We start from the raw sequence: 7,367 nt of genomic DNA on the forward strand, positions 1-7,367 counted from the left end.
CGGATTCCTGTGGGCGCACGAGTTCTACGCCGTACCTCGACCACGGACACCGGAGCGTGTTGAAGGACCATGAGTGGTTCCTGTCGCCGGAAAGAAGAAGAGCGTCGCCGTCCTTCTGGCGGCCTTGTCCCTCGAACCCGCAGTCGCCGCTGCGTCGGCCGCCCCGCCTGCAACCGCCGCTGCGCCCTCCGTTCCGCTTGCAGTCGCCGCTGCGTCTTCCTTCCTGTCTGCAGCCGCCGCCGACCGCAACTCCGCGGCCATTTGCTGCACCGCCGGTCCCCTCGGTCGATCCGCAACGGCCGCCGAGCAGCCCGGGTCACCCTCCCGTTTCAGTCGGGAGGTTTGGGAGGTTGAAGACGAGTGGTAACGGGTAAGTTCTAAACCCGTTACCCCCAAAACCCGTTAGCTCGGGTCCAACATCCAACAAGTTAAAAAAAAAAAAATTGTTTGCACGTGATCTGCACGTGCTGGGCTTCATAGTTATCGGAGCGGGTTTCAACCGAAACCCGAACCCGTTAAGGTTCAAAAAAAAAAAAAAAATCTGTAGGATCACGTGACCTGCACGTGTTACCAAAAAAAAAAAAAAAGAGCAGTGCATGTGAGTTGCACGTGCGGGTTATACAGATATCGGGTCGGGTCAAACCCGATAACCCGGATCATAACGGATCCGAGTTTAAAAAAAAAAGGGGGGTACGCACGTGACCGCACGTGCCAAAAAAAAAAAAAATTACCTTTGTTCATCTTCTCCCTCTGTTCGCCCGCCGTTGCCGCCGCCCGTGACGCGCCGCTCCACCCTAATCGCCGCAGCCATCACCCCTCCGGCCTTGCCGCCCCTGCCGCCGTCGAGATCCATCGCCACTCCACCTCCCGTGCTGCACCGCCCTCGCCGCCTTACCGTTTCCACCTTCGCTCGCGTACAACACCGCCCCACCTCAACGCACCGCCATCTCTACAACGCCGCCTCCGCCTCACTGCCGCATCGTACCGCCTCTGCGCCGCTTCGCCTTCGCCGACGCCCACGACCTTCCTCCGTCCACATCTCACCTGAGGCACGCCCGCCGTCCTCGCCCTGCCTAAGCACCGCCGCTTGTCTCCCTTCGCCGACCACTCTTCACTGTCGGTGCCTCCATCTCGCCCCTCTCCCTCTCCAAATCCAGAGGGATTCGAAACCCACTTTCATCTCCACTCCTTTCTTCCCTCATCTTCTTCCCTTCTGTGTCCCCTTCTTGGCACCGGATCCCAACTCCCCTCCCCTCAACTCCTCCACTGCCCGCCACCATTCCGAGCTTCCCCCTCTTCCAGTTGTGGCCGCCGATCCCCTTTTCCCCTTTCCACCATCCGCCACCTCTCCTCTCCATCTCCCTTCCATTTTTGGGCTCCCCAGGGTATCGGCCTAACAGGCCCACCTGCAGCAGTCCACTTGTGGCCCAACGCCCTTCAGGCCGCCCACTGCTTCAAAGGCCCATCATCAGACCCACTGAATTTCTTTAATCAGGCCCCCAAGTTGTGCTGATATCAGGTCCGCTGAATTGCTGTGACTCGATCAGCTTCGCGCCATCTGACGAGCCGACTCGCCCTGCACCGATCGTCGCCCCAGTCCACGAGCACACGATTCTGGTCGACTACTTCACGACAGGTGATAGGTTTCCACTTTCGTGGGCTTATTCATTTAATTATGTTCTAGTTCTCTTGCATGATAGCCACATTTTGGAAACTTATATTGCTGTCAAAATTCAGAACTTTAAACCTTTCGCTTCCGAACCCGTCCTATTACCCATTAAATCTTGATATTAAATTAGCACACCCTAGCAACAGGACGTTTCTCAACATTATTCGCGATCAGAACAACTGAACTACTTGATTGCAAACTAATTTCTTAAATTGAATAATCTTAATCCTTAATTCTAAATAACCGAAGTAAAAATCAGCAACATTTAAACTTTAAGTTATTCTTGTGAAGGTTTGCTGATCTCTGAAATCATAATAGATTACATTAGTAGGTTGTCCTGCATCAAATCTGGTCTGGCATCATATTTATAAGGGTTCATTAGTGACACTGCATTTTACATCATCACCCAGTGTCATCATTGCAAGCCAACCTGTAGTGATATGGAGCACTATCTTAATCAACCTAAAACCCCTGTAGCTACCATGAATTCCGACATTTTGAGGTCTCTCCTAGAACAGATCGTTGCCATGCGGGCTGGATACAAGGAATTCACACAAGAGATCCGTGAGCTCTTGCAAAATTCTAGGACCCCTACACTGCCAACCCCTATTGCAGCCTAACCTAAAATCAGTTTGGTTGCACCACCTGTAATCCTTCCCCATTTTCTTGGACACCAAACCCAATGCTCAAGGTGTCAACAATTCGACCACATAGCATCCCAATGTTCCATTAGAACCTACCTGATTACTGAACCAAAAGTTAGGAGCCAAGAGGTCGAATATATCAAAGAAGTCTATGAACCAAATATAGAAGACTATGAAGAAGACTTTGAAGACGAACCTACAGAATTAGACTTTGTCCAAAATGATTCCCAAAAAGAGACTATTGATCTAAGTACAACCAAGCCACTTCACATCACTACTATCGAAGAGGTAGTGAAAGATATTGAGAGCCAGTCACCTGAGTTGGCACTTGTAGCTAAAGATACCTATGCGGAGTCCAACCTTGAACATTCCCTGGTAGTAGTTTCTCTTCTAGAGGAGTTTCATTTTGTAGTCCCTGATGAACTTCTGGATGCCGTTCCTCCGATGCGTGATATCCAACACGCGATTGATATAGTTCCCAGGGCATCTTTGCCCAACCTTCAACAACATAAGCTCAACCCGAGTGCATATGCTAGGACCTGGAATTTAATGTTACCGATAGTTGAGTTTGCATGTAATAGTTCGGTTAACAAGTCCATAGGTACGAGTCCATTCGAATTGGTGCATGATTACAAACCTAGGCAACCCATAGACTTGTTTTTCATGTCTCATCAGTATAGAGTCTTTGAGTCTGCACAATCAATTGCATCACATCCACATTCATTGCATCAAAAAATCAACAATTGTAGTCACTTTAATAACTTAAAATATAAATTCCTTGCTGATTTACACAGACGTTATAAAGAGTTAAGTGAAAAAGATTACGTCATGATAAGATTAGGTTTGAACGATTTTCTTCAGATACGTTTAAGAAATTGCAAACTTGTAATGCAGAACCATTCAAAATCTTAAAGAAAATCAGTTCGAATGCATATGTTGTGGATCTTCCTGATGACTATGGGATTAGTGCGACATTTAATATTGAAGATTTGGTCCCATACAAAACGATAATATTCATGCCTTCTGACCCCTTTATTGATATACCTGCCCATGTTGGACACCCTGATCTATTACCTGCTGTTGAGCCACCACTTCCCAAAGTTCATGCACGCAGAGAACAAATAGAATATATATTGGATGAGCAGGTTATTTCAACCAGGAATAGTGGTTACCAACGTTACCTTGTTCGATGGAAAGGTCGACCAAAGTCTGATGTGACGTGGATTTCCAGAGCATAGTTGTAGCGCCTTGACCCCGATCTTCTGGAGCAGTACGACAGCCGGCCAGACCTGTACTCGACGGGGTCGAGTTTTTCTCACCCGGGAGGAGTTGATGGGGACATTAGAGCCCTTCATCCAGATGATCCTGAGCCTCCGGATTGAGTCAGACCCGTTTATTTGCATATTTATTTTATTTTTATTTCTGGGCTTGTTTGCATTTTAGGGCTTATTTGTGTTATTTGTGGGCTTATTAGGAGTTATTTTTGTGTAAGGGGGTTTTATGTTAATTGTGTTTATTTGGCCCTATATATAGGGAACTATTTTCATGATTAGGGTTTAATGAATGATTAAGAATTTCTTTCTCCACGTTTTCCTCTCCTTTCTTCTTCCTTCCCTTCTTCTCTTCCCCTCTTCTTCCCCCTTCTCTTCCCCTCTTCTTCTGCTTCCATTTTTAAAGTTACCACTCACGGCAGAAATCTCAATAGAGCATCGCCGCCGCTGCAGCTGTTGTTCCCGGATTTGGCTCGGCATCAATATTGGATGCAAAAACTGCTTCTGTGAGGAACTCTAGATTTTCCTAACATCTAACAAACTCTCTAACATTTTTGCCCGCATGAAGTCCACAGCATGATGTAAAGTTCTCAAAGTAATAACCAGTGGGCTTTCATTAATATTCTTAAAGAGCCATTTGTTTCCGACCAACCAAATATGATAAACAAGATAGCATAATGTGACTAACCTCTAGACTCCATCTCTCCTACGAACAACCCCCTTAACTAGCTGAAAGAAAGCCTCATGATTCCATGCATCAAAGGAGATAGATAAACAATTGAAAGCCAAGCTCAACAAGTTGCCTTCATAGACATTGAGAAAATTGCCTTCATAATTGCTGTATCAGTCACCTATCTCAAAATGCCGAATTTTGTTGGCTTATAATAAGAGTCATTGATGAGAGCACAAAAGTGCGATCTAGGTACAAATTAACTTAGCCTAATGCTAGCAAAATAATAATAATAATAGGTGTTAACATTTACATGATTAAATATTTTATCCTTAGCACTTATTATAATTTTTATCATTCATCTCTTTCCAGCTGCAGAACAGAGCCCAGAATCAGCCGTTCGCAAGCACCTCAGCATCGTTGCCGCATCCGTGAGCTAGCTCTCCCAAGTTCCAGCCACATCAACCTTTCTCCCAGCTCTTGGAACCCGGATCTCCTTCCTCCCCATATCATCCCAGTTCACAGCGCATCCTAGCAACATGCGAGGCATCCTCCATGTCTGATTCTTCTGGAGCTTTCTCCTGTGTTCCCGCGTGCAAGACCCAACCATCCCGAGATCCCAGCTCCGTGATCATGATCCACCCGCATGCAATCTTCCTAGCAGAATTTCCAGCCGCGTCTCAACTTCCCTCAGCCCTCCGTGTGCAAATCCCAGCACCCTGTGAAGATTTCCAGTGCCAGCGTGGAAGATCGCGATCCATCCGAGCGTCTTCTGGATTTGCGACCCCAAGGAACTATGTCCGTCTTCTCTGCTTGTGATCCAGCACTCGTCCGCGCTCCATCTCCTGCGTTCGATCCAGCCATTCGAATCCCAAACGCCAGCGGTCCAAGCTTCATCTTCAGCATGAGATCCCAGCATTCCGGGATTTCCGCGATCAGCTCTCATCCGAGCATCGATCCCACATCCAGCCGTCCACGTCCGAGCTCCCATGATTCCGCATCCAGGTATCTTGCAGCTGGCATGAGAGATCCATCAAGGGGGATATATAAGGGCTCTCTCGGTGGGGGAGAGGGTGCTCATTCTTTCCCATTGAAAAAACAGAGGAGGGCCTCTGCCATCCAAAAAAAAAAAAAAGAAGAGAAAGGGAAACAGTGGATGCCCTGTTTCCGAAAATAAAAAGAAAAAAAAAAGAAGGAAGAGGAACAGGGGAGTTTCTTTTATGTTTATGGCCGGCTAATCCCTTAGGTGAAGGGTGATGGAGGAACCTTTGATGTCTTATTTTTTTTCAAGTAAATTCTGAACATTTGATCTCTTTGATTTACATCTATTAATATATTTTTGATTCTTGCATGCTTATTTATGAGATAGATCTTTTATGGTTTATATTTCTTGATTCATGGATTGTTTCGATGTTTGATTTGTCGTAGACGTAATCGGCACGATAAATACTTAGATCTTAAATTTACGTTTTCAAATTATATACTCGATGATTAGAACTATTCTATCTGATTGATCCTTAATCAACAATCGCAGAATTTAATTGTTGAAAATAATATCATCGAAGGGGATTCCAGAACCCTACACCATCTTAATCTACCTAAATTTTGATTCTCTGTTTACTGATTTATTTTCTATTTGCAAATCATCATCTTAATCCACAAATTTATTGAATTAATTAATCTAAAATTATATTAAATAATCTCATATATATTTCGTTCCCTGAGGATTCGACCTCGGACTCCCGAGAATTTACTACTTGTGTGATTCTCCTGCACTTGGGAGATTAGTTTCGCGAAAGCATTTTTGCGAACGCGTCAAGTTTTTGGCGCCGTTGCCGGAGAACGGCTGATTTATTAGTATAATTTTAGATTTAATTAGTACCTTAGTAGTTAGGTTGAACCTTATAATAAAATTAAAACTGAAAAAAAAGAATCTTTATTGCTGTTTTTTTTTCCCTGCACAGTCTGCATCAAACTCTGATATCAGAGTAATTCACCGTCTGATTGGACTCAAATTTGGTCGTCTGGTGTAGGACCTGTGTTTCAAATTTGGTCGTCTGGTGATTGACATTCTGAGACTGTTAAGACCATTAAATTAATATAAAATCTTGCTACTGTCTGTTTTGAATTTTCTGTGTTTAAATTATTTTTTTTTTAGAATCAGAATTTTATTATCATCATATCTCATTAACCCTTGTTGCTAATTGAAAATTGATAAAAACTTTAAGAAAAAATCAAGGGTGATCATTAAAAAAAAATAATTAATTAAATTTTGTATGCTAGGTTGGAATAGGGACAACATTGGGCGTCTGAATCGACAAACATTTGACAATTCCTTAGATCATAATATTGAAACACTTTCGAAAAATCTCAGATCTGGTGAGATGGCTGATGATGATGTAGGAAGTCACCATGGTGATGAAGGTAGACCCCCAGTTATGACACTTCGACAATACTTACACCCTACTAGGACTAGTCAACCTTCATGCATGATTATTCCTGAAAACGTTGGACATTTTGAAATCAAACCAGGAGTAATTCAATTGTTGCCCAAGTATCATGGAATGGAATCCGAGAACCCTTATCTTCACCTTAAGGATTTTGAGGAAATTAGCATCACGTTTAGAGTGCCAAATATATCAGAAGATGTCCTTAAATTGACCTTGTTTCCTTTTTCCTTAAAGGATAAAGCCAAAACATGGCTGAACTCCTTGAGACCTAGATCGCTAGGAACATGGCATGATATGCAAAGAGAATTATTGAAAAAATTCTTTCCCGCACAAAGGACTAACTTTTTGAAAAGGCACATTAGTAACTTCCAACAAAAAGACCATGAAACATTTTATGAATGCTGGGAGAGATTTAAAGATTTGCTTCTCTCTTGTCCTCATCACGGGTTTGAAACATGGAGAACCATTAGTTTCTTTTACGAAGGGTTGTCTCCACAATTAAAACAATTTATAGAGACCATGTGCAATGGTCTATTTTTGGAAAAGCAACCCAATGAGGCATGGGACTATTTAGACTCTCTCGCAGAGACTGCACAATTATGGAATACAGGGGATAGAGTGAATAAACCTTTGCCTAAGCCTACTAGCATTGGACACGGGGGC

The 7,367-nt window shown here is 44.0% G+C and overlaps 1 pseudogene; it reads right to left on the reverse strand.

Annotated features, from left to right (window-relative positions):
* Window positions 1-7,055: 7,055 nt before the first annotated feature.
* LOC120106257 lies at window positions 7,056-7,153 on the reverse strand (annotated as a pseudogene).
* Between the last annotated feature and the right edge of the window lie 214 nt (window positions 7,154-7,367).

The sequence above is a fragment of the Phoenix dactylifera genome, unplaced genomic scaffold (assembly GCF_009389715.1).
Source record: "Phoenix dactylifera cultivar Barhee BC4 unplaced genomic scaffold, palm_55x_up_171113_PBpolish2nd_filt_p 000505F, whole genome shotgun sequence".
NCBI lineage: Eukaryota > Viridiplantae > Streptophyta > Magnoliopsida > Arecales > Arecaceae > Phoenix > Phoenix dactylifera.